This window comes from Hylobates moloch, unplaced genomic scaffold (assembly GCF_009828535.3).
Source record: "Hylobates moloch isolate HMO894 unplaced genomic scaffold, HMol_V3 SCAFFOLD_10, whole genome shotgun sequence".
Lineage (NCBI taxonomy): Eukaryota > Metazoa > Chordata > Mammalia > Primates > Hylobatidae > Hylobates > Hylobates moloch.
The window spans coordinates 10,794,564-10,820,471 of record NW_026652285.1 but is presented as its reverse complement, the minus strand read 5'-3'; the positions used below and the strand labels follow the sequence as shown (position 1 = coordinate 10,820,471).

General features: G+C 44.5%; 1 long non-coding RNA gene across 1 annotated transcript; it reads left to right on the top strand.

Annotated features, from left to right (window-relative positions):
• Positions 1-15,636: 15,636 nt before the first annotated feature.
• Positions 15,637-22,846, top strand: LOC131384419 (uncharacterized). Its single transcript, XR_009215250.1, has 4 exons — positions 15,637-15,804; positions 18,319-18,435; positions 19,671-19,775; positions 22,522-22,846. It is a non-coding gene; the product is annotated as an uncharacterized LOC131384419 (long non-coding RNA).
• The last annotated feature ends 3,062 nt before the right edge of the window (positions 22,847-25,908 follow it).

Here is a 25,908-nt window from a genome sequence, read left to right as displayed (position 1 = left end):
TATATATGTGTATATATATAATTATATTTATATATGTGTATATGTAAAATTATATTTATATATGTATATATATATAAAATTTGCCTGCTTCTCCCCAACGCTTCCCTTGGCTGGTTCCTACCAATCTCATTTTTTCATGATTAAAATAAAGCATCATGGAAAATTAATTAATATTTGGAGATGAAAGATGCAGCATTGCCAGTCCTGGCTCTCCACTGAGTGCAAACCACTTACAATAAAACTCACCAGCTTGGCTATTAAGGAGAAAAAGAATTTATCAACCCTTTCATATTGTAGCCACCAGCCTGCCTTTGATGGCACTGCCAGCTTTATACCTCAGGTGCCTGCAAAAAGGCCAAGAGTAGCCTTGTTCTGAAGAGACTGACAGCATGAGCTCCCTTAGTCTGAGCCAGGCTGATCCACTGTGCCCACCTGGGGCTCCAGAGCTCTGTTCACCTGGCCACATTTTATCCCCCACCCTCTGATGGTCTCCCAGAGTTTGATTGCTACTGATATATAAAAGCCCTGAAATGGGAGCCAGAGAACAATGGGACTAGAAGAACTCAAGAGATCATCCTGTTTAATGTTTCCATTTTATATATGAAGAAACTGAAGACCCAGGGGTGGGACATGAGTTATGAGTTGCTCAAGGCCATATCCCATGGGCTACACCTAGGACACTGAATAATCAGATATGCTTTCCTCCAGAAAATTTCATCGTTGTTTCTAATGCACAATCTTGCTAAATTTCTTGGCATTATATTGAGCTATGGACCATTGCACATTCCAGCATGAGAATCTCAAAAGGAGGGACTTTATGGTTTTTCATTCCCTGTATTTGTGGAGCCAAGAACAGTGCTTTGCATGCAGTAGGGGTTTAATATTTATGAAATAAATTTACTAATGCATGAATTCATTGACACCATAATTTCCTTGAATGCAGTGCTCTTAGATAAAGGGGATTCAGTGGAGAAATTCCTGTGAGATGGGCTTGGACTCATGGACTTTGGAGATAATTTGCAAGGTTGAGCTAGATAACCTTTTCTTGAGCAATTGCTTCATGATCTCCAATGTGACTTGTGCTGTGGAACCCAACTGAACACCCTAGGTTTGAATCGCATCATCCTCACTAACTGTGTAACTGTGTGCCTTGGTTTCCCATGTAACATCCTCATCTGTCCATCATGGACGTTGTAAGGACCACATTGGATCACAATCCATTGAGGGGTCAGCGTCGTGCAGCAGTTAGATGTGCCTGCTTGGGATGCAGCCTGTCTGGCTGTGGGGTCTGAGTTTGAGCACCCTGAGTTGATGCTCTGATTCGATTAGAAATTGCCATATGAGGCATGTAGTTATGGGCTGTAGTAGACACATAGTAGTTTTCTGTTATCACATAAGGCTAAATGACCTAGCCAAGGTCTCAGATTAGTAAGGGGCAGTGGAAGGATTGATTGCAACTCCTCTTTATCCATCTCTGTGGTTTTTGTCCTACTGTGACTTGCTGTTTGCCTAGAGTGCCCCTAGTTTCCCTTGTCTGCATCTCAGTCCCACCCACCTCTGCACAATCACCAGAATGTTTCTTTATTACTTGTTTGTTGAAGAGCCCTTTATAGTTCATTCTTCTTTCTCCTGTCAATATCCGCTTTCAGGCATGGCTCTGCCATCAGGTGCTTCCATTGTAGCATGTGCTCTGCATTAAAAAGCAACCTCAGCAGAGAAAGGGAACCACTGCCTTATACAGGGTAAGGGCTCCAGGAGTTCACCATTAGGAGTACCTCAGACCAACTAATGGAAAGTGGTTCCCCTCATGTGCCCCCACATGACTAGGGGCCCTAGGGTTCATCTTATGTGGGAGAGACTGGATGTCTTTGCCTATCTGAGAAGACCTCACCAAGTGATGGGTGGTCTTAGCTCACAAAAGACCCAGAGTCCACATAAGATTAACTAGAATGGCCAAGGACCCATGGTGGGGGACTGGAGACATCCAGGTAGAGATAATTGCAAGTTAAGTGCATCCGTAATCCTGATCATCTGACATCCCTTCTCCATAGAGCATTAATTCATGCAGTCATCCAGCCAACAAATATTCAAAGTGTATCAGGTTCTATGCCTGAACTGGAGCTACAGCATGAAATAAGTCAGTCCCAATTCTTGCCTTTTGGAGTTTACAGTCTGGTCAGGTGGGAGCCAGGAAGGAGTTGGCACAACCGAGACAAGTCACATAGGACTTCGTGGGGCTTGAGGTGGGTTACTAACCCATCGCTTTTTGTCTGAGGCTGGAGGACAGAAATATGAATCCCTGGAAAAGTTCCCAAAGGCAAAGTCAAGTTGGCAATTCCCAAACCAGTTCAGGGAAACAAGAGACTGCTTAGACCACAGGAGTCTAAGCATGGAGCCCAAACAGAGTGGCTTGGGTGCAGGATGTGGGAAAGGTGTGAGCTAGAAAAGGTGAAGGAGTTAGGGATGGGGCAAAAAGCATTATCTCTTCATGTGTGTGTGAACTCAGGCTCGAGAATGTTCCCAGCAGCATTTTGTAAGAGAAAAACTTTGGGAAAATAAAGCTTCTGTTACCTATTAACAAGAATGAATAAGTAAATTGTGGTGTTCTGAAATAATAAACATTTCAGCAGGGAAAAGTAATAAACCAGAGCTGCATATGTCAACACAGATAAATCACACAAACCTAACGTTGAGGGGAAAAAGTCAAGCTTCAGACAAATATGCATATTTTATGATACCATTGATATAAAGTTTGAAAACACGCAAAACAATTCTGTATGTTTTCCAGGGATAAATAAATACGTAATAAAAGTATAAAGTCATTTATGGGAACAATAAAGCCTAAATTCCAGATCACGATGATTTCTGAAGGATGGGGAGAGTATTGTTATGTAGAGAGCCATGGAGGGCTTCAGCTATATTTCCTAATCTGGATGGTAGGTGGGTGCTTGCCAATTGTATTGTGATTTATATGTCTCAAATATTGCATAATAAAATTTATTTTAAAAGCTAAAGTGAGGCAAATTGTGTGGACTGGGAAAGAGAGAGTCTACTTTCTAGCCTCCCTTTACTGTCTCTAGAAGTCAGGCAGCATCACACGTGAGTCCCTTTCCAAAGCCTTGCTCAGAGATGCAAAACAAGGTGGCTCCCATACGGTGCCTACAGGGCCAGACCAGCTCCCTCTCCCTCCCACTCAGCCTTCCCTTGGCACAACACAATGACATTGGACATGAAGGACAAGGGCGGGACTTAATCACTTCTAATGACTCAGAAGCTACTCTGAACTCTACCAACTTTCTTTCTACAGAGAAAAGTGGCCTTGTGGTTAAAGGAGCTGGAGCCCATCACTACCCCAGCAGTCTGTCCTCTCACAGGTTTAACCAGTACATCTGGCCAATACCACTCTGCCTTCCAGTTGTCCACTGATGGATCTGTCCCTCCCAGCCCTTTGCCTGAAACCTCCACTGTATTGCCTCTAGATCCTGACACTGGCCCCGGAGCCAGAAGGTTTAACACTTCTGCTCACTGCACATGACCTCATTTTGGGGGTATACTGGTGTAGAACTGGTGTCCGGGATCCACTACCACCCCTAGAATTTTCTGCCCACAGTTCTTTCCTGGCATCCTCTTTTCTTCCCCACCGTTGCCACAGCCACAGTGTATCGCTGAGCTGCTTCTAAGCTCCTACCCCCATGGAAGTAGGGAAAGGAAAACCTTAATGTCTTCCCTTTTCATCCATATAAGACATGCACTACTGTAGTCTCTACAGATGAGGAAATTGAGGTCAAAATAAATACCTTGCTCAAGGTCACGTAGCTAATAAAATGCAGAACTGGGATTCCTATCTGTATATGAATCTGATCCCAAAGCCTGCACATACTCTTTACACTGTATTAACTGCCTCTTGGAAGTCAACTGACAAGCTCCCAATGACAGCTTCAACTCATTTTCACTTTGATTCAATAGTGCCATGGACTGGTTCCAGTGAATGTTCTTAAACCTGTTCTGTTATGTTCTTTCTCTCATTCACTTCTTTTCAAGTGCTTTCCACTTGAGAAAGAAAAGTGGTGGTGGGATCTCACCATCCATCATCTCCCTTCCCTGCAATGACCTGTCACGGAGCACTTTGGGAAAAGTTGTCATGGGCCAGAGCTGCCAGGGATTCTCCCACTCCCCAGTTCCTGGCTGCATAATGGGGAGATGCCGGGTAACCGCTAACTACTGCCACTCAAGTTTGTGGGCACCAGCCCAAAACCTGGGGAACTGCCTCCTACGGGCCCCCTGCCTCAATCATCACTTGCCAGGGACATGGCAAAAATGCCCAAGGCTATTTAGATTTGACTCACTCATCCTCTCTTGTTTTTACATAAACTGCTCCCTCCTGGATGTGGTTATCACATCTTCATAAGGCCTCTAAGAAGTTCCAGACAATTGGATTATATGAAAAGACAAACTGGAGCACAAAGAGGTTGAGACTTTATCTCAGGTCTGTTTTGAGATTGGCAATGTGGACAAGGGCTGAATGATTAGTTACCAAGGGGGTCTTGATCTTCAGGGACTGGAGTTGGTATTTCATTGAAGAATATTCTTGAGTAGAACATCTTAGGATCGAAGGACCTGCAGTCATCTTCAGGTCTACCTTTGGTGGGAAGAACTGAGGACCAGGTTGGAAAGTACCAGGTAGGCTGATGGAGCAACTCAAGCTTCTGGCCCTAGTCCAGTATTTACATGTCACCCAGATGCCAAGGGGGATGGAAAGACTGCTAGCTCCTCCCAGCTGAGCCTGAAGTTTTCTCCTGGAGCCTTCCAACTCCCACAGGCAGAAGTGGGCATGGATAAGGAATAAGAGCGGAAGAGGTGGGGACTGGATAGCCAAGACCCCTCCTGTTTGGAGAGCCCATAGTCTCTCTGGCTGAGTACTCTTGGGGCCCCAGCCAAGAATGGGGAGTGTGGATGTGGGGAGTGGCCCATTACTCAGGGTCTATAAGAAGTTGCCAGAGTTTAGCAGATGGGTGGTGTCTTAGTCCACCTTAAGTACTCTTTATCCTTCTTGGGTTGAGTTACCTTATAAAGAAACCAAATGCTAATTCCTCCAAGGTATGTGCTAGACAGACCTGTGAAGGGAGCTTTTCCAGATGGAGGGAAGGCTGAATAATTGGTTCCAACTCTACACTTTTGAGTTCCTCAAACTGTCCCACCCCCAACCCCAGCCCTCTATACCACAACTGGCATGGTTGTCAGAAAGTCTGATTCTTACTCCAGTGCACTTCCCATTAAACCCTGTAGCCTATCACCCATCAGAACATCAGGTCTGCAGCTGACTTACTCAGTAACCTTGGAAAAGTTACTTCATTTATAAATACAATAGGCACTGTGCTTCTCAACTTGTTATCTCCTAGGGGCATTTGGGAATGTGTGGGCACATGTTTGGCTGTCCCTGGGATTTATTTTCAGGGAAGAAGGACAAGGATGCTTAAGTCTCCTTGCCCTACAAGGGAGCTCCAGACACAAAGAGAAATCACACACCCCATCCCCCCAGCCCTCCACCTAAAATGTCAGTAGAGCTCTCATTGAATAGCACTGGTGGACTCTGTGAAGACCCTTCCAGCTGTGACTCGTCTGTCAGGCCTAGTGCTGTGAAGCTTCCATCAGACTGTGGTGTGATCTGTATGCCGGTGATGTGATAAGGCTGTGGTCAGAGGCCCGAGGTTTGAGGTTAGTAAGTTCAGAACATTGTCCTGCAGGAGCCAAGACAGCTGGGAATGAGCTGACTGAGGAGCTGCTTGGTATTGAGGGATGAATAAATTAACACAGCCGCCACGACTGCTGGGCTGTCTGAAACAGTGGCACAGAGAGTGATGTGGACCATCGCCCTGGAGCTGTTAGAAAAAGGCAGGTGGAGGTCACAAGGAATCTGAGAAAGGGGAGAACAGATTTCAAGAGGTGTAAGATCAGAGTGAGTCTGAGGGGATGAAATGAGTCTTTGAAGAGAGGGATCTTCTCTGCAGCAAATGGGGGCTTGGGGGCTGGGTGACCTGGGGACCTGGCCCCAAGCAGAGAGGTGAGGGAAGTATATTTTAAGGTATAGAATCAATCTTGCATTTGTCCCTTTTAAATTCAGTTCCTTTTTCTAACAAAGCAAGTGGAGTTGGAGTTCACAGGATTGCCAGTCTGAAAAGAGCCTTTGGCTCATCAATTTCCATAGCAGAGGCAGGCAGTATATGAGAACCCGGTAATTACTGAGCCCAGAGGGGCCCAGGGCATGTTTTAACATCTGTACCCACCTGGCTATCGCCTTGGTATTTTAAAAGCCCTTGGAATAGAGCAAGGAGTTACTAATAAGGCATTGTATTTTTGATCACCATTTGGCATGTGCATACATGTCATGGTGTACCCTCTATGAAGGCAAAACTGCTATCTACCCTTGTTAACACTGTATTTCAGCACCTGGGACGGCCCCTGCCAGAGCATTGGTGCTTTATAAATATTGGTTGAATCAACAAATAAATGGCATGCTGTGAGTATGGACTATACAAAGAAAGAGAAGCATATCTCCTTATGCTCCAGCATTCAAAAACTTCTTCCCGTTGTAGGAGACAAGAAATGAAGTAGAAGAAGGAGCACAGATTTTGGGGTCAAACTGTCTTTTACTGTAAGCATAACTCAACTACTTTACCATCACGGTGACCTGGACTGGTTACTTAAATTTTCTAAGCCTCATCTTAAAAGCGGTAGCAGTAATGACCTATTTTTCAGAGGTTGTGCAAAAGGATTTAGTGAGGTAATGCATGAAGTACCTAGCACAGGGTCTAGCATATAGCAAGTGTTGAGTAAGTGGAAACTGTTGCGGAGGTTGTCATTCTGTTGCCAGGGGGCAGGGACAGGTGATTGAGTGGACCGGGGACTCCCCCGCATTTTTGCAGAAGCTGGCCTTTGATAGTATTTTTATCAGTCTAAGGCAAAAGGAGCAAAAAACAGGCAATGCAGTGAGCATTTTATGAAGTGGAGTTTATTCCATTTAAAGGATAATGCTTTTGTATGAGATTTTTTTCTCTTTGTAACTTTTATTTTACTAAAATGTCACTGTTTTGTGATATGATGGTAACACTAGAAGACAAGATTTAATAATATATTCTCACCTGGCAAAATAAAAGGTGGTGGCCTGGTGCTGGTCCTCAAAAAAATAAAAAATTCTGTACATAAAATTCCAATACCTAGAGATCACCGACTTCCATGACTCTAGTGTTCTCATCTCCAGGAGGTAGAGTGGAGCATTCAGGGAGAGCGCCTGAAGGAGCAGAGGGGACAGAAAAGTCTGTTGGCCTGGACTTTGAGAAGGCACCCTGAAGCAGCAGGAAGAACTTGAGAAAGACCTTTAAGCATGCTGGGATTTGTATTGGTGGATGAAAGTATGAGGGCATCCTAGGTAGAAGATACAGCATGAGCAAAGGCCCAGAGGCAGACATGAATGAGGTGTGATGAGAACTTAAATCCGAGAGTTTGGGTCATGGAGAAGCAAATGAGACCAGAAAGCCACTGGGGTTTCTTAAGCACGGGCTTGTCATTCTGAAAATGGGGTTAAGTACAGAAGAGACTAAACATTTATTGAGCTACAATTATCTCTAATACTTACCACTACTCTGGAACTATTATCTCCAATTTATATATAAAAATACTGAGGCTTATAGAGATAAAACAAATTGTCAGAGGTCATATAACCAGGAAGTGGGAGAGCCAAGAATGTAGCAGGAGTGTTAAGACACAAGAAGTTTTGAGAAGGGAGGGTAAAATTTAGGTGGGAAAAGATACAGCAAATTCTAATTTGTGAAATTCTGGGCAGAGCCTTAAGGGCTGAGAGTAGGAACTTGGGTGAAAGTTCAAGGATGCATTCCCTCCCTTTGAGAAGGATTTTGAGGTAGTGGGTTCTAGATGCCGTTCTCAGCGCTATCCAATGACCCAAGGGCCCAATTATATTGTCTTAATTTTCTGTGCTGGGGAAATCTCTTTCCAGCAGCATCTGGTGGCACCTACCTGAATTGCTGGTGTAGAACCAAGGAGGAGATGCATGCCATCTGGTGCAAAGCTTCCCTAAGTGTGGCAAAGAAATAATGTTTTGTTTCTGCCTTTTCTGTCACTTCTAAGGATATCTATCTATCTAGTGCCTAGCACAGTGCTTTAGTAGTAGATATCTGATACCCATTAGGCTCCTTCTTACCACTATAATATCTGGGTGTTGGTTCTCAAACTTTATTGTGTACCAAAATCCCATGTGGAGTTTGTTAATGGTATCCTCCCACCCCTAGGCTCTAATTTAGTAGATCTGGGGTGCATCTATGAAAGCCAGATTTTAATAAGCCCCAGGGGGTTTCAGTGCAATTGGCCCCTGGAGCTCACTTAGGGAAGCTTGACTCCAGAAAGTATGCGTCTCTTCCTGGGCTCTATGCCAGCAATTCAGATAGATGCCAATAGAGGGTGCTTGGCAAAGCCTTACTAGGTACTGTATTCCTTGCCTCTTGGCCCGTTTTTAGAAGGAGGGAGTCTTCACTCTGGGAATGGGAGGATCTTCAATGAGCAGGGACTAATTTTTCCAGCTGACTCTCAATAAAGATCTACAAACGCTGTCAGCCAGACCCACTTCATCACTAAAATAAAGCAACTGTGTGTCTGAGTAAGCCCTGGCCTGGCAACATAGGACCTTTCCTTGCTGCTAATTCATTCAGTGATATTGGGCAGGACTGTCTTGATTGCTCCATTCAGTTCCTATGTCTGAAAACTGAAGGGATCAAAATAAATGAACCTAAGGCACCCAGGTTCTCTGACACATTTGTTAACCCTCATAATCTCCTTCTGCCTCCCATGAGGCAAGACTCTCCCTTCACCTAGCCTACTTTAGAGGGGCTGCCCATTCTTCTCTCTGCAGGTACCTCTCAGGCTAATGTTCTTTTGTGAGCCCAACATGGGGCCTCACATTCACAGAGGAGATTAAAGAGATTTGGTTTAAGGTCATCCAGTTGGAAACCGAGAGAAGCTGACCATTTGTGGAGTCTGGAGCCAGCTCACCAGCTCCAAGTTTGTTCCCCTTTCTCATTCACTGTGGATGCTGGTAAGGATGTTTTTGAGTGTTTTGAGTTTAGTGCCAGGGAAGCTGGGCTGAGTTCATGTATAGCTGAGGGATAATGGGGAAATGGCCACCACATTGCACAAATCCAGGGGCACAATTGACATTGCAGCCTATATGAAGGTGCTCCCTGGAGTTGTGTGGTGAGGAATCTTGGTGGTTTTATGTGATGTCCCTGCTAGTGCATCATAGTTTTGGTGGTATTTTCTTCTCCTTTTAAGAGGCTATTAATGGTCCCTTTTAGAAATTATCTTTGCATATTACAGAAAGCTAGGTGGATAGCTCTTGAATATAGCAATCCATGGTAGACACAGACAGTATTCATAGAGTCCACTTTAGCTAAGTGTAGAAGGCATCAGCTCAGGAGTTCATGATACTGCATTTAAGTGGGGATACATCTTCCCTATCTTACGCTACATGCAAGAAGTTGGAGATTTCCATAGAAATTCTGATAAAGTGGAAGATGCTTTTCAGTGTTGCATGGAGCTGGAAGGTCAAGGTCTTCCAGAAAAGTGCAGCCTCCTCTATCCATCTCCCAAATCGTTGATGCCCTTTCACCCACCCAGGACTTGCTGTGACCTGACAAGCAAAACAGCAGGGGCGAAAATCCCCTTATGACAATTCATGCCAGCCTGTCTTGCACAAATTTGAGAGCATTTCCTTAAATTCTGCACCCTGGGTGGCTCACTCACCTCATTCTAGTGCCAACCCTATGACATTTAAATCACTTATTTGGGTGTCAGTCCTGTGTTAGGTATTAGGGCACAGAAATCAAGAAAATATGGCCCTGCCTACAAGGACTTGACATACAGTTGGAGAGGCCATCAGGAAGTCCAGTGATTCTGACTTGCCTTGAGATTCACTAGGTGGGAACACAGTAGTTCCAATGTAGCAACAAGTGAGGTACCTGGTCTACCTGGGAGGTCGAGAAGCCTTCCCTGAAAGGAGATGGTCCTAGAGCAGAGACTTAAAAGGTGAGGAGGAGTCTGAAGGGGAGGGAGGGAGTGAGAACAGCATGGACAAAGACCCCAAGGCAAGAGAGAGCTGAGTTTGGAAAACCACACATTGATTAGTATGACTGAGATGAAAATTGCATGGGCTTCATACTGGGGGGAGGGAGTGGGCAGTGGCCAGAGAGGCAAAGCGTGATGGAGCCTGCATTCCATGCAAAATTGTAAGAATTTCTATCCTGAAAACCGTGGGGACCTGCTGAAGAATTTTGAGCAGGAAAATAACATGATCAGAATTGCATTTTAGAAGTATCACTCTGGTGGAAATGTGGAGATTCAACTGAACAGAGGTGAGAACAGAGACAGAATGAGCAGTTAGACTATGATTGCAAGAGTCCAGGTGAGGGGTACCGAGAGGGAAACGATCCAGTCCACTGTCATAACTCCCTTGCGTCACTACTAGGAAGGAAAATTGCCTCCAGCCTTCTCCAGCTCTGGCAGAGAAGTTTCAGTTATCTGGGTGAGGATAAGCTTCTCCAGGAGTCCAGGGTAGGAGAACTTGGGGGACTTTTTCTGCTCCATGACGTAGAATCTCTTGCAGACCCAGGGTCTGCGGGGGTGGGACCAGATAGTGCCTTTCAAGCCTGGGCTGAGTGGAGGAGGGTCGCCTTTGGCCACAGAAAGAAGAGCCCCCAGACTGCCCCTGGGAAATCTTCCTTTCAGGACTGAGCTCTTGCACTTACAGGTGAGAAACACAGAAAGTGCTGGGGGCTGCTTCTGTTTCCCCCAAGTGCCCCCAGCCTTCTCCCCATGTTTCTATGGCAATCCCTTTATGTTGCTTTCCTCATTGCTGCTTCTAGATTGTCTCCCAGCACTTCCAGGGGTGCTAGGGAAGGGAGCTAATTACCTTGCTATAAATACCAGCCAGAATGAGCTCCTAGGGCCCCAGAACTGGCTTTTCTTTTTCAGTGCCTCTGCAGTGGGTTGGGCAGTAGACAGTGGGTAGAGTCTACACAGCAATCCATCGTTATATTCGCTATGTTCTTTCGCCCCCTCATGGGCTCAGCTGTGTTTACTTTCCTTCTATTAACAGGTGGAGTAGAAGCAAGGAAGCAGTGGCATTATGGGACATCCGTGAAGTGCCAGGTACAGTGCTAGGCTCTGGGAATTGAAGGATGAATCAGAGCCCACCTCTGCTCTCAAGGAACTCACTGTTTAGAGAAAAAGGCAGGTTTGCCGCAAATAGTTGTGATGAGACATGTGACCTGGGGAACAGGGAGGAGCCATAGGTGTACCTGGACCTATGCTTCTCTAGGGATGGAGGGTTTTACTGAGAAGGTGGCCAGTGTAGCTGAACACTGAGAGTTGGTGAAATGGAGAGGCCAGGAGGAGGGCATTCTGGACAGAAGCCGTAGGGGCCTAAGAGGCACAGAGATGTGAAGATGTCATCAGAGAGTAGAGCTGGCCCTCTATGACTTTAACCCAGGATGTCCTGGAGGAAGGAGGAAGCATGCAAAGTGCAGCTGCAACCTGGTTCTGAGAGTCCTTGAGTGCCATGTTCTGGGGTCGCTGGGAGCCACAGAATGCTTTTCGGCTGTGATGAGGCCTGATAAGATGCATGCTTCTTCAGAGAGCCTGGGATGCACTCTCTCTGGTCACTTAGCTTCATTATCTCAAAAAGGCCAGCTTCAGGGGCTGGAGCTCAAAAGGAAGTGATGGCAGTGGGCAAGGAATTTCAATGAGGACGCAATTAACATCTCACAAACAGGGCAGACATGCAAACACCTCACTGAAGAGTAGAATTATGTGCAAGAGGGAGGGAGGAAAAAAATTCTTCCCCTAATAGCTTTCTGACTTTCATTAGTTCTGACAGTGAAGGCTGCATTGTGGCTGTGTTCCATGGTAACCGTTTCCAGGAAGAAGAGCACCGGAGGAGCACAGGTTCCGAAGACTTTCAATCAGCCCCAAAGCTTAGCCAGACAAAACGTCGTGTTGCTGGCTTCACAGCCTCCGCGGGCACCAAAAGGAGAGGGCATGACGTGGGCAAACATTGTCCTAGGTTATTGCAGGGACTCTGATCACAAGGACCATGAACACAGCTGCCTTCCGGGGCTCGATCACAGGAGAGGAGCCCAGGGCCAGAGGTCCCTGAACTGCAGACCAGAGCATGTGGCTGCAGGAGAGAAATGAGGCAGAGAAAGCAGAGCTACACACAGTGGATTCCTGGCCTCTTTCCCATCTCCCTGAGAAAGACTCAGCACGTCTCCACTGTGGCTCTGTAGGTAATACTGGTAGAGAGGAAAGAGGAGGCTCTGGAGCCAGATGGCCTGGATCCGAATCCCAGGTACTCCCTTACTCGCGGGACCATCTTGGGCGAATTACGTCACTTCTCCGGGGTTCACCTCCTTAGTTATCACCTGCAATATATGGTGTTTTCAGGAGGCTAGATGAGACAGTCCGCGAGAAATGCCCAGCTGCAGAACTAGCCCATGGCAGGTGCTGATCTTGTGCTAAGCCACCCACAATAGTACTGCCTGCCCTCTCCTCCCTCCTCCTTCCTTCTCGCTTTTCCAGCCGTGCTTCTGTGCCCTTCCCACTCTTCCTCTCTCACCCTCTGACTATAATACAAGGTTGTTGAAGGTGTGAAGCAAGCAAGTGGCTTTGCTCTGAGCCTCATGGAGTCAGAAAGACCAGCTGGGTTTTGGTGCCCTTAGGGCTAGCTCTGCACCAGACAAAATGAATGAGTTTCAGGGCAGTGGAAGCACATATTAGGTTGGGTGACCACATGGGAAGACAAGTTATGAACAATGAGAGCCCTCAAAGCTCCATTCTTCATAACAACAATTATGTATGGAAGGCCTGTTACATTCTGAGGCACTTCTCTAGGCACCTGGGATATGCTTTTTTCAGGATGCTGCCTACCAGCAGAGAGAGACTGGCCATAAACTATATATACAATAAAAGGTAGATATGAAGGTAGAAAGTGATATGAGTTTGGAGAAAGGAAAAACAGTAGAGTGAAGGGAGAGGGGATTGGAAGTGCTAGTGAGTGAAGAGGGCTGTGATTTTAATGGGGTGGGCACACTAGGCCTCATGGAGCCAGCAGCATGTGAGCAGACTTGAAAGAGGGCCAGGCGCGGTGGCTTACAGCTGTAATCCCAGCGCTTTGGAAGGCCAAGGTGGGCGGATCACCTGAGGTCAGGTGTTTGAGACCAGCCTGGCCAACATGGTGAAACCCTGTCTCTTAAAAATACGAAAAAATTAGCCAGGCGTGGTGGCGGGCACCTGTAGTCCCAGCTACTTGCGAGGCTGAGGCAGGAGAATGGCGTGAACCCGGGAGGCGGAGCTTGCAGTGAGCCGAGATCACGCCGCTGCACTCCAGCCTGGGTGACCAAGTGAGACTCTGTCTCAAAAAAAATAAATAAATAACTAAAAAATAATAGGCAGGCATGGTTGCACACGCCTGTAATCCCAGCTACTTGGGAGGCTGAGGCAAGACAATCACTTGAACCTGGGAGGCAGAGGTTGCAGTGAGCCATGATGGTGCCATTGCACTCCAGCCAGAGCGAAAGCAAGACTCTGTCTGAAAAAAAAAAAAAAAAAAGAAAAGAAAAAGACTTGAAAGAGGTGAGGATGTCTGGAGGAAGAGCATCTGAACCAAGGGAACAGCCAGTGCAAAGGCTCTAAGGAGGGTGTGTGGGATAGCTGATGAATAGAAAGAAGGCTGGAGAGGAGGAGAGGAGGAAGGCAGAGAGTAACAGGAGATATCACATGGTGATGGGGGCTAGATTGGGTGGGCTGTTGTAGCTTCTTCTTCATATGGTGCCATATGTACTGCAGGGAGTCAGGAAAGGCTAATGGTTTTCAGCTCCTCACTTCCTCCCTTCCCTTCCTCCAATTAACTAGAGCAACTGCCTTTATTATCTATTTAATGTGTTGGAATCTGGTGTCAGATATTATTTAGATAAAGCTTTCTGCAACTTAAAAAGTGTTTGAAACCCACTGATTGAGTCTTGTACCAATGGGGAAACTGAGTCTCGGAAAGGGCCAGTGACTTATCCATGGCCACACAGCCAATTTTACGGAAGAAATTGATGTCAAACCTAGGACATTGGGAGAGGGCTTTTTCTATGATCTGCGTCAAAGCCATGGGAGGTCTTGGGAGTCTGCTTCAGGGCTTGTGACACACAGGCCACCTGAGGTTCAATCAGCTGGATGCCCAGACCCTCCACATTTTGGCTCACCGAGCCTATGAAGCTCTGCTCAGGGTGCTGACTTCTCCTCTCTCAAAAGCACATAGTCCATTCCCAGAGCAGCTTCTTCCTCACTTTAAAGCCACACTCTGGCCGGGTGTGGTGGCTCATGCCTATAATCCCAGCAATTTGGGAGACTGAGGCGGGCAGATCACCTGAGGTCAGGAGTTCAAGACCAGCTTGGCCAACATGGTGAAACCATGTCTCTACTAAAATACAAAAGTTAGCCAGGCTTGATGGCAGGTGCCTGTAATCCCAGCTACTCAGGAGGCTGAGACAGGAGAATCGCTTGAACTCTGGAGATGGTGTTTGCGGTGAGCCGAGATTGTGCCACTGCACTGCAGCCTTGGTGGCTGAGGGAGACTGTGTCTCAAAAAAAAAAAAAAAAAGAAAGAAAAGCCACACTCTGATTACTTGGGCCAGCAAGGCACCCACATTTGAAATTTTATAATGCTCAGAGCTAGTGGCCCTGAAACAAGTAATGCCGACTTCCTAAGCAGAGTTTTCTGCTGTGTAGGGGCTAAAGCAAATTACCTACTCGCAGGGCTTGGACTAGAATGGAGCTTAATAATAAACGCTATACTTTGGGATAGGGCCTGGCGTGGGAGAGGTGGTCAGTGAATGTTATTAAGAAAATAAATCATGACAGTCTTTGGAAAAGTACACTTCTAAAGACAGACCTCCTAGCCCTATGCATAGAGAGAAGGTGCTAGAGCAGAATGGTCAATAGTGTGGGGTTTGGAATAAAAACGACCCAGGTTCAAATCAAATTTCTTAACATGTCAGAGCCTCAGTGTCTGTATTTGTTAAAGGGCAATAATAACTAGATTTGGGGATCATTAGAATTACATTGCATGCAATGTTCATTAGTTCAGTGCCTAGCCCCTTGGGATAGAGCTCTAATGGCAACACAGAGATCCTAGCCAGTGGTTCTCAAAATACAGTGTGTATCACCATCCTCTGGAGGTCTTGTTAAAATATAGGTTGCTGGTTCTTACACTCCAGAGTTTCTGATCAGTAGGTCTGGGTTGGGGCTTGAGATTTTGGCATTTCTAACAAGTTCCCAAGTGATGCAAATGCTACTTGTTGGGAGATGAAACCTCATCTGGTCTAAGAGCCAGTGTCTTAGACAAGGATGAGGTTTGTGGGGAGAGAAGGAACTGAAGGCCGTATATTGGCTGCATGTGCAGAGAGTCCAGATGGAGAGAGGCATTTAGAGCCTTACCCAGAAGGAGGCCTGTTCTTCAGCCCAGGGAGCTGGCTGACTTCACACACCTGGGTGGCCAGCTGCTCTCCCTTTATTCCATCACAGGCACTGAGATTCACAGTCCAATGAGAGGCAGCCAGCAAATAGCTCCTTCGCCTCTCACTGTTCCCCCAACCCCATTTCTTCTAACTGGGTAAGTTTTGACCTCTAGATGGACAAGCTGAGTGAATTATAAGATGCTAATAAAGAAAAGCAAGAAAATAAAAAACAAAGTAGGTAAGTCAAAATCAGTCTTTTTAGGTTTCTAGGATTCCTTCCCATAATTTCTCAGAGATGCTAATCATTCTGGGAACATTATGCGTCCCCGATACTTGAAAATGGTTCCGTAAAAATTAATGAATCCTGTGTTTGCTACACAAAGTTCATAGACTTTTAGCATCCTGCAACCTGGCTCTCAGACCCCATACGGTTTGGCCACAACCTATACTAGCCAACCATAAAATATCTAACTTTCCCTACAGTCCTTCTCCCTCTGATAAGGTCATAACAAAACCTATCTCTACTTCGGGTGTGCAAATCAGGGATCAGCAAACTATAGCCTGTGGGCCAAATCTAGCCCATTGCCTGTTTTTGAAAATAAAGTTTTATTGGAACATAGACATACTTGTACATTTCTTTCTGTATTGTCTGTGGCTGCTTTTGGGGGTGATTTCAATAGGGTGGGCACATTAGGCCCCATAAGACAATGACAGACTTGAATACTTGCAACAGAGACTATAGAGTGTGCAGAATCTCAAATATTTGCAATATGACTCTTTATAGAAAAAGTTTCCTGACCCCTATTTTAAATCAAATGTCATTTACTCCGTGAAACTTTGTGGAATCCCACCAAGCTGCATTCATCTCATTTTCTCCTATCACCTCCTGGTTCTTTGATCTGTGAATATGTTACCTGGCATAATGGTTTTCCATGTATATTTTTTCTCATTGACTCTATGTGTCTACGCTGACCTCTCTTTGAGATTACAAAATTTAGTACCAGGGCATGCACAGTTAAAAAAACATTTCTTAAATTATCCACTAAGCCCCCAAAGTGGGAAGAAACCTAAATGTCCAAGAGTAGAAAAAAGACCAAATAAATTATGGTGTAGCCATATGATGTATTACTATGTAAGAAATAAAATGAGTTTCTCAAGAATATAAAAATGCCTGAGAGAAATCATCCATCACATGAAGCGAAGATTTTTGCAATGATTTTTATAATACAATTGCACTTTTATACATAAGTAAAAATAATATGTGGAGGAACTAATTAAAAAGACTAGAAGAAAACATACAAAACTTTTATTCCTCTTTAGGTAGAGGGTTATGGGTGACTTTCATTTTGTTATTTTATTAGTTTGTATATTTTTAATTATAAGGATAGATTGCTTTTAGAACCTGGGGTAAAAATTCAAGTTATTAAAAGACTAGCAGCTGGCTGTATGCTGGCTTTGCCACGTTCTAACTGTACGGCCTTAAAAATGTATCTAGCCTCAGTTTCCTTATCTATAAAATATGGGGAAATACAGCCTTCTTCACAGGGTTTTTTAAAAACAACACAGCAAGCCCCAAAATGCCATTCTAAACAGGCTGCTGCAGCAGCTGGGCTCAGCATTGAAATGGGGACCATCTGGGAGCCACATGACGGAGGCTGAGTTGGCACCTTGAGAGGGAGGCAGAGCTGCGGTGCCCAGAGCGGTGCTGAGGCGGACTCACAGCTCTGCAGCAACACTCGCATCCCCAGCGCAGCACCAGGACTACTGACTGGGAAAGGACTTCTCGCCCCGATGCCTGCCCTGCTGCAAAAACCCCCTAGCTTCCTTTCAGCACAAAGCACAGCTGCTCTTTGTCTTTCATTTTCACCCTGAATCAGCTGTCCCCAGCCTATGTGGCCAGTGCCTGCCCTTTGGCACTTCCCACCCTGTGCTGTTTCTCACCACCTCTCATCAGCCTGCACCTGCCATTTTCTTTTTTCTTAAAAGTCACACCTTCATCCTTTCACTGAGACATTCTTTTTTTCTTAGCCAGAATCTTTCTTTCTCTCCCTAGAAAATGTCTTTGAGACTATACTTAATGATTTTTTTTTGATGGAGTCTGGCTCTGTTGTCCAGGCTGGAGTGCAGTGTCACCATCTCAGCTCACTGCAACCTCCATCTACCTGGTTCAAGCGATTCTTGTGCCTCAGCCTCCCCAGTAGCTAGGATTACAGGTGCACACCATCATGCCTGGTGAATTTTTGTATTTTTAGTAGAAACAGGGTTTCACCATGTTGGCCAGGCTGGTCTCGAACTCCTGACCTCAAGTGATCCACCCGCCTTGGCCTCCCAAAATGCTGGGATTACAGGCTTGAGCCACCGAGCCTGGCTAAGTAATGATTTTCTATTCGTTTCTTCCTTCTCTCTCTCCCTGCCCCCTCTTCTTTTATAAGTGTCCTTATTGGATTTTTTTCTCTGCTCATCAATAGGGAAGGTGAGTGGATGAGGGAGACCAGTTAGAGGGCTGGAAAAATGGTCTCAGAAGAGAACAGTGCAGATGGTGAGAAGTGGATGTGTTGGGCTAGAAATGGATAAAATCCACAGAAGTTACATATGGGAAGGATGAGGCCCAGCAAGAGCCAGTGACATGCCTCAAGGTTATGTAACTGACCAAGGGACAGATCAGGGAATCTAGGCCCACATGCCTGCAGTTCCTAGACTATCTCTATACCTGGATATATCACTTATCTACTCTATTCTACATACTCTCCAGGGGTATGGAGACGTCTGGCCTAATCACAATTCATCGCTCAGAGTGCTGCATATAACAAGGGTGTGTGCACACTTGAGAAGCCAAAAGGGGACCTACTGACTTCTGGACTTCTGAGAAGTATGTCATATCTTCCCACAGCTTCAGAACTTGGAGTTTCAGGGAATCTGTTGAGGACTGGGCCATGGAACTAGAGGGGCATGTTTTGGACTACGAGTAGTGGAGATAAGAATCCCTAACTCATCCATCATCAGCTTTCTAAGAGTGGGAGGGCAGACTCTGCCTCCGTGGCGCTGTCCCCAAACCTCTCTTGGAGTCAGAGTCCCCAGCTTAAGAAAGCACCTGTAGAACAAGGTGGGTGTCATGGAGTATGCAGGGAGTTAGCACACAAGGAGACATCGCACAGACTGTCTTGGCTTGTGGCCTGTTTGTGGGTCCATTATGACCAGGGTTATTGGTGTCCTTGCTGTTCTTTTCTCCCACGTGGTGGGGGTGGGAGAGAGTGGTCAGCAATTCCTCATAGGAGCAGGTGTCCCAGTCCTGATGAGGCCACCTTGTATCTCTATGCTACATGGGACTCAGGGAGCCTGTGGAGTTCTCCTCCAGCCCTTGCTTTTTTCAGTAGAGATTGGAAACATTTCCCCAATGTAGCAACAGAGACGTTAAGTCCCAGCTCTGACTTCTATCTTTACCTTTTGTTCCCAGACCATGTGGTTTAACCTCCTCTGAGTTTCTAGAAGGTACCATGAGCTATCTGTGACTCAGGAAGGAAGGGGAATCACATACCCAAATGGATAGAAGTTTTGAAGGTCTCAAGCAGAATCTCACATCTTCCCCAAACCTGATACTCTCCTCTTCAGAGAAGATCCCAGCTTCTGCTTGCTTGGGTACCCATTAGGCCTGAATGAAGACTGCTGGGGGCTGTAAGATCACATCACCAGGGGGTACTGCTTTATTGGTACGGTCAGTTTGAAGGCAAACTTGTTCATGCAACAGCTTAACTTAGAGATTGTGAAGAGTCACTGAGGAATTTATGCCCATCAAAGGTGGAGATTGCTTTGCAAACTTCGTAGTCAGGCTGAAAAACTGTCTCTAAAGTATACAGGTGTCAGGTATCAGATATCTTTTTTTATAGTTTAGCTACTACATTCTACTCAGCCAGTATACCTACTATGGGCCAAGCATGTACAAATTCTATTAATTAAATTTTGATTATTACCATGGAATAAATTTGGGCACTGAGTCACAGAGATTAAATAATTTTACCTGAGGTCAAGCAGACGGTTTATGGTCAGGTTGGGCTTCAAGCCTAAACCACTCTTACTCAAACGTTCTTGCTTTTTCTACTTTCAAAGCCTCCCTCTGTCTTCATATCATTCTGCAAAATGGTTGCCTGAACACCTGCTGTGTTGGACTTGAACTCACTACCAGCCCAGATGACCAATGAATGGCTAAGAGAGGTTTGAATGTTTTGATTAGGCCTGTTAACATGTGCTTAGTCTTCCCCCTTTCTCCTCCCTCTCCTCCTCTCACCTTCTATCACTTGACTTGTGACACTTGCCTAGCCCTGGATGGAGGGACTCCCTTGGCTTCACTCAAGAAAGGGCAAGCTCAGCAGCTCAGCTTGAGGCTGTTCCTGCATCTTCAAGAAGGAGCCCAAGGCCAGGAGGAGCTTCCTCTTTCCCTGAACTAACTCAATCAGTGATATGCCCTGGTAATTTCTCTCTCTCTGAAAGAAAAAGAAAGAAATGAAGAAAAGAGAGGAAGAAAGAGAAAGAAAGAAAGAAAGAAGAAAGAAAGAAAGAGAGAAAGGAAGAAAGAAAGAAAGAGAAAGAAAGAAAGAGAAAGAAAGAAAGAAAGAAAGAGAAAGAAAGAAAGAGGAAAGGAAAGGAAGGAAGGAAGGAAGGAAGGAAGGAAGGAAGGAAGGAAGAAAAGAAAGAGAGAGAAAGAAAGGAAAGAAAGAAAGAAGAGAGAGGGAGGGAGGGAGGAAGGAAGGAAGAAGGAAAGGAAGGAAGAAGGAAAGGAAGAAAGGAAAAGAAAAGGAAGGAAGGAATAAGGGAGGGAAGGAGGAAAGAAAGGAAGGAAAGGAAGGGAGGGAGGGAGGGAAGGGGAGGGAGGAAGGGGAGAAATAAATCCTAAATGTTTAGCATTTGCCAGCTTCTGCAGTGTAAATACTCCCATCACGGCTGATTTCGAGACACAAAGGTGACCACTGAAAGTAGAGTTCAGAGGGAGGGGAGTAGCCCACTTTCCTGTGTCAGTGGGAGCCAGCTTCAGCACACCTTGGTCTTCCTTTCATCTGGCTTTGAGTGGCATCGCTAATGGGTTTGTCACTCATTGCTTTTGTTTCCTCCCAGTTAAAATGCTTCACTTGCTTACTAAAAGCCTTTGACAGTAATCAAGTTCTTCCTGCCAAGCTGGGCCCTGCTTGGACTGTCTAGGAGTGAGTTAGGGAAGACAGCCACCACCTGCTCCCCTGAGGGCCCACTAGACAGAAAGCCAACTCATGAAAGTCCAACACCATGCCAGGCCTGGGGTGGGGCATGTATCGACAGAAAGGCATTGTCTTTACTTTTGAAACGCTAAAGGTCTGCTGTCAGGAAACAATGAACATTCTCGTAAGAAACACCATTGGAGGAATGCCAGAGTCTAGACAGAGGCCTCAGTGCTGAGTGACAGAGCTTCATGGGACTTTCAAACCATTTGGTTCCACTCCCTTGTTTTACAGGAAAAAGCTAAGGCCCTGGGAGGGTGAGTGGCTTGCTAAAGGTCACAAAGTTATTTAGTGGCAGAGGTGGGATTAGAATCCATCTTTCTTGACATCTAGAAGCCAATTGTTTTGCTGCAGAATGAGCTGTTGGAAGCTATAATAGCTTATCGAACCAGGGAAAGATAGACATCTCCCTTCTTCCTGCTAAGGTGACCAACTCATCCCCATTTTCCTATGACTTTTCTATTAGCACTGAAAGTCCTTCCCTGTATCCCAGAAAAACCCTAGGTCGAGGCAGACCCCGAAAGTTAATTTCTGGTCCCCTTCTCTCATTCCCTTCCTTCTCTGTCCTTTTCTTCCTTCCATCATACATTAATGGTGCCTGCCCACAAAGACCTTAGCGTCGAAGAAAGAAATCTCAAGAAGAGGATTGTGGAGGCTGTCCTCCACACCTACCCGATTTGGGCTAGAGTTCACCCAGAACACTGTAACCTCTTCTACTAATACCTCCACTTCTTGATCTGCCTTTTGAAACAGAAATAGATTTATTGGATTGTAAAAGCAAGCAACCAATGTAGATTGTTAAAGAAATTAAATAATAGAGACGTATGTGTGATAGTAAATGGATGTCTTCAGATAAACTTAGCACCTGGACTAACAGGATAATATTTATCCTCAAAGATAATTTCATTTATCCATCTATCATCTATGTATCTATATATTGCTATACCATATTGTATACTAAAGATTCCCTTTCTGGTAAAAATTTGACCATATTAATCATGTTACTTTGTAATCTGGGATTTTCATTTAAAAATATATCATGGATGTCTTTCCACATTGGTCATTTAAAGATTACCTCATCCTTCACACAGTAGCATACTCTATTGTGTGGGTATACCCCAATTTATTTACTCAATCCTATTTTTAAAGACAGTTAAGTTATTTCCATTTAAAAAATCATAAACAGCGTTTTGTATAGGTATCCAATAATCTTCTTTGGATAGTTTTTTTTAGAAATAAATTATTGGGCCAAAGTATTCATACTTGTAATTGTCACGCAGTAAGCCCTTTACAAAAGCTATTGCAATTCATGTTCTCACTAACAGTCTCTTTTCCACACTCCTGTTAGCCTTCAGTATTACTGGATCAGTATTACTGATCCAAATCACTTGTCAATTTGATAGATCAAAAAAATTCCATTTTTTAAAATATTTGCTTTCCTTTAAATTTCAGCAAGGATGTGAATCTTTTCACACATCTATCAGCTATTTTTATTCTTTTTTCAATTTTTTTTCATCTGAAGTCCATACTTGTACATGCCCAGGCCTCTGTGTAAACACTTAACACTACGAAGGACTTCAGAGAGCAAGTAATGTCGGCCCTAGTATTTATTCTACCAAAGAAGCCTTTATTAGTTTTCCACTGTGTACTAGGTGTGTGGTTGTGTGGCATTAAATACAAAGAAATGTGACACAATGTGCTTATTCTTGAAGGTTGCTAAAGTCTATTATGAGAGACGGACACGTGCTCACATAACCCAGGAGAAGAGGACATGGCAGCTCCTGCGGTGGCCTAACGGCAGCAGTGTTCCATCTTGCAGTTCTAAATTGGTATGTTAGTGCTGTCACTTTAGTTCTTTCAGATTTGAGTTAGACACAGGGGCTTTTCTCAGAGCTGGAGCTTGATAATAAGGAATCCCACCTGTCCCGAGGAGCTGAAGACATTGTGTGTTGTTTCCTGGGTGGTCTCGCTGACCTTCTCTGATTTCAAGTTCCCTGGAAACTTCACCAAACCAGTGACTCACATCTCCATGCCCAATCACCCAAAACAGTCCACTTTGACCCTTCTGTATGTCCCTGGAATTCAAAAACACTGGATACAATGAGCAGAGAGGTCCCAGCCAGCTCCTGACTCCATGACTCAGCTGTCATCATGATAGATGTCATGGACAATACCCAAATAATTGTATGGGACACAATCCCTGTCCTTGAGGTGCTTGCAGGCTGAAGAGCCTTTGTGAGAATGTCTTTGCAGGCCACGTGAAAGGCTTTCAGCTGCCGGGCAGAGTTGGCTCTCCACTCAGTGATGACCTCGTCCACAGTTACCTGCATCAGTGGTTCACAGCCCAGATGGCACATTAGAAATCACCTAGAGAACACTAAAAAAAGCATAGATGCCGAGGACCCACCCCAAGAGGTTCCAATGCAGTCAGTCTGGCATGAGGCCCAGGCAGCAGCGTTTTGTAAGAACTCCCTAGGTGGTTCTAATGTGCAGCTAAGGCCGGGAACCAGTGGCTTAGAGAGATCACAAAGAGACGAACGACTTAATTAACCAGTGGTTCAAGACCATTTCCTGTGTTGGTCACAATGTTATCTCCATGGTTTGTCAACTTCTTCAATCCTTTAAGGGTAGGGATCTTGGATCTCAAATTAGAGATTTTCATCTCCTTAAGCCAAGCCTTCCCCACTCATAGTTATTCTAAAGGCACCACGTCCGGTAGTTAAGAGTGTGAACCTAGACTCAGGCCCCTGGTCTCAAATTCTGTTCTCGAATCTAGTTCCTGTAAGACCACGGGAAACATAGTACTTAACTTCTGTGTGCCCTCAGTTTTGTCACCTATAGTTGTGGACAGTTCTAATACTATCTTGAGAGTGTTAGTTGATTGAATAAGTTTCTAGGATGCAAAGGTGTTAGAAGAGGGGCTGGCCATCGTGAACACTCTGTACACATTATTTTTACCACTTGGGAGATAGGCCTTTCAGAGTCAAACCAAGCAATTCTTTTTATAATTCTCCCTTTTGATTACTCTTCTGTTGTCCTTAAGCTTGACTTTTTAACTTGTTGCATGCCCCTGTTTTCCTCTTATTCATCTACGTCCCTCTTCCTCAGAATGCAATGATCAGGACTGTAGGCAAAACCTTCCTTCCTTTCAGCATTCTAGTTGTGAAAGGTTGCCCTGGGCAGAAAGCAGCCTGTAATAACAACCCCTCAGTGGTCTTTTTTACTTTTGGAAGCAGTGTAAAGAAAGGTGTATAGGCTTTGGAAACAGATAAAATTGCTTTTTAAAAAATATATATATATATTTTTTAATTTTCCACAAGTTATTGGGGTACAGGTGGTATTTGGTTACATGAGTAAGTTCTTTAGTGATGATTTGTGAGATTTTGGTGCACATATCACCCATGCAGTATACACTGCACCATATTTGTAGTCTTTTATCCCTAGCTCCCCTTCCACTCTTCCCCCTAAGTCCCCAACATCCATTGTATCATTCTTATGCCTTTGCATCCTCATAGCTTAGCTCCCACATATCAGTGAGAACATACGATGTTTGGTTTTCCATTCCTGAGTTACTTCACCTAGAATAATAGTCTCCAATCTCATCCAACTCACTACAAGTGCTGTTAATTCATTCCTTTTTCATGGCTGAGTACTATTCCATCACATATATATGCCGTGATTTCTTTATCCACTCTTTGTTTGATGGGCATTTGGGTTGGTATCATGATTTTGCAATTGTGAATTGTGCTGCTATAAACATGCATATGCAAGTATCTTCTTCAAATAATGACTTCTTCTTCTCTGGATAGATACCCAGTAGAGGGATTGCTGGATCCAATGGTAGTTCTACTTTTAGTTCTTTAAAGAATCTCCACATTGTTTTCTATAGTGGCTGTACTAGTTTACATTCCCACTAGCCACGTAGAAGTGTTCCCTGTTCACTGCATCCATGCTAACATCTACTGTTTTTTTTTATTTTTTGATTATGGCCATTCTTGTAGGAGTAAGGTGGTATCACATTCTGGTTTTGATTTGCATTTCCCTGATCATTAGTGATGTTGAGCATTTTTTCATATGTTTGTTGGGCATTTGTATATCTTCTTTTGAGAATTGTCTATTCATGCCCTTAGCCCACTTTTTGATGGGATTGTTTGTTTTTTTCTTACTGATTTGTTTGAGTTCGTTGTGGATTCTGGATATTAGTCCTTTGTCAGATGTATAGAATGTGAAGATTTTCTCCTGCTCTGTGGGTTGCCTGTTTACTCTCCAGACCATTCCTTTTGCTCTAAAAAAAGCTCTTTACTTTGATTAGGTCCTAGGTATTTATCTTTGTTTTTATTGTGTTTGTTTTTGAGTTTTTGGTCATGAAATCCTTGACTAAGCCAATGTCTAGAAGGGTTGTTCCAATATTACCTTCTAGAATTCTTATAGTTTCAGGTCTTAGGTTTAAGTCCTTAATCCAACTTGAGTTGATTTTTGTAGAAGGTGAGAGATGAGGATCCAGTTTCATTCTCCTACAGATGGCTAGCCAATTATCCCAGCACCATTTGTTGAAAAGGGTGTCCTTTCCTCACTTTATATTTTTGTTTGCTTTGTTAAAGGTCAGTTGGCTGGAAGTATTTGGATTTATTTCTGGGTTCTCTATTCTGTTCCATTGGTCTATGTGCCTATTTTTATAACAGTACTATGCTATTTTGGTGACTATGGCCTTATAGTATAGTTTGAAATCAGGTAGTATGATGCTTCCAGATTTCATCTTTTTGCTTAGTCTTGCTTTGGCTAGGTGAGCTCTTTTTTGGTTCTATATGAATTTTAGAATTGCTTTCTTCTAATTCTGTGAAGAACGATGGTGGTATTCTGATGGGGATTGCACTGAATTTTTAGATTGCTTTTGGCAGTATGGTCATTTTCACAATATTGATTCTACCCATCCGTGAGCATGGAATGTGTTTCCATTTGTTTGTGTTGTCTGTGGTTTATTTCAGCAGTGTTTTGTAGTTTTCCTTCTAAAGGTCTTTCGACTCTTTTGTTAGGTATATTCCTAAGTCTTTTATTTTTATTTTTTGCAGCTATTTTAAAAGGGATTGTGTTCTTGATTT